Source organism: Diaphorina citri, unplaced genomic scaffold (genome assembly GCF_000475195.1).
Source record: "Diaphorina citri unplaced genomic scaffold, Diaci psyllid genome assembly version 1.1 scaffold1769, whole genome shotgun sequence".
Classification (NCBI taxonomy): Eukaryota; Metazoa; Arthropoda; class Insecta; order Hemiptera; family Psyllidae; genus Diaphorina; species Diaphorina citri.
In genome coordinates this window covers 4,289-6,291 of record NW_007379195.1, presented here as the reverse complement: position 1 = coordinate 6,291, position 2,003 = coordinate 4,289, and the positions used below count along the sequence as shown (strand labels likewise).

General features: G+C 36.8%; 1 long non-coding RNA gene across 1 annotated transcript; it reads left to right on the top strand.

The window, feature by feature from the left end:
* Positions 1–573, top strand: LOC108253429. Its single transcript, XR_001809744.2, has 2 exons — positions 1–147; positions 470–573. It is a non-coding gene; the product is annotated as an uncharacterized LOC108253429 (long non-coding RNA).
* The last annotated feature ends 1,430 nt before the right edge of the window (positions 574–2,003 follow it).

Here is a 2,003-nt window from a genome sequence, read left to right as displayed (position 1 = left end):
GATGATATTGACCAATGACTATCGAGAAGATCACAACTTGTTGATTTTGGCCTGACTCCTCGACTTCGTTACCGGAAACTGTTCAGTTGATCCTGAACCTTTGAAGTGATAACACAATCACTCCTTACTCTCGCAACACATGAAACGGTAAGTGAACTTTTCATAGTCTTCCTAAGAATATGGTAGGTACCTTGTTACCAACCCAAACCTACCTGTTAAAATTTTTTAGTTTTTACAAGAAACTGTGTAGAAAGTAGAAATCCTTGCTTGATATTCGAAAAAATCGACATTATCAACAATGTAATACATTTTCCTACATGGAACTTTTTTCGTGCTTTTATCAGGTACCTTCCCAACACCCCACACTAAAGGATTTTGATTTCTTGTTCCAAAGACACTAAAAACACCAAGTCCCTTTTCCAAGTTAACAATTTACAAGACAAATCCGTTATTTTCTTTGTGTTTTCAGTTGAACTTTACCAAGAATCATCCAATCTTAATCATGATGTCTTCAGGAAAACTATTACTCTTTACCATTGTTATGGTAACAATCAGCTTGAATCAAGCAGCCAGGAAAATACGTAAGTTGTTTTTCTTCTTCTATTCTTCCGTGGAGTATCTACCTATTTTCGTTCCCAATAAATTCAGCACAGTAAAAACGTCCAAAAACCGGACAGTTTCGGTCCCGCAAGAGGTTTTGTCTGCCATCAAAAGTGTCCGTTATTCGGAGATTATGGCATATCAAACTAATTCCTTAAAAGTGTCCGTTAAAAGAGGTTTCACTGTGTTAAGGTGGAAGAGATAATGTTCTGTAGCTGATTTACCTTCAGAAATATAACTACATACATTATCTACTTGTCCGCACCCAAATTTGTGCTTTGAATAAATTAGACAACAGGATATTAGAACTTGTTCTCAAACAGATAAAAACAAACAACAAAATTAGTCAATAAACAAAACCACTCTACTTTAAACAGATCGTGAAAATCTACAGTAGTTCAGTGAACTACTTAAAAGTGAACAGAAGAAAAAAGTATCTACAGAAGGCCCAAATTTCCGTTAAATGACGAGCATTTCTGCAAACTTTCATCTAAATCGGATAAAAAGATACAACTGGAACTAATCAAAGTTTAGGTAGATATACCTATAATGCAGTATATGTATACATAGTATAGGTACGTATAGTAAATCCGGTCATTACGAATCATGCAAGGTTGTCCACAAAGTGTCAAACGAGATGCAGATATAACAAGCTGGGTCCGTCCCTCCGGGAATTTTTTAGCCCGTAGTTTATTCGATCGTGATTAGAGAAAATCAGTACCTATGTACCTACCTAATTTGTTTAATATTCAGTTTATTATCATTCTTGATTTGATTTTTTGATTTTACTTTCACGTAATGATTTAAAATCAAGACTAGAGCCCGTTCTCCCTTATTCCCAATATAAGGTTCAAGTCACCCATCCATTTATTGGCCTTGCTCGGCGTAGCCTAACATAGGTGACGCTAAAACCGGTCTTAAAATAACGACTGAAGTATTATCTAAAACTTTCTCGCTTTGAGTTCATAGGTCATCGCGACAAATTTCGAGATCAGAGCTCATTTGTGAGAGAAAATGTGAATAAAATCCCCCAAAAACCAGTTTTTTTGGTTTCTTGGCTTTATGGTTTTCTGGACAAAATTTGCACCACCATTTTCGTGTTCCTGATAAAAAGACCTTTAATTTGATATATAGGTCGACCAGGTTTGGATAACTCCTTCTATGGGGACAGACCGACCGACCGACCGACCGACCGACCGAAAGAGTGACAGACAGCCGAAGCGAATACAATAGTCCCGTCCCTTAGTACCTTTTTATTACTTAGTAATTAATAAAGAAGGACGGACTAAAAATCAACAAGGTCAGCACAAAATCTAGCCCCAGGGCTACAGTTATGCTGGACTCCATTTCAGTCCATTTTCGGCACGTTTTTTATACTTTGCCCTTGCCAAAGTCCATTTAAC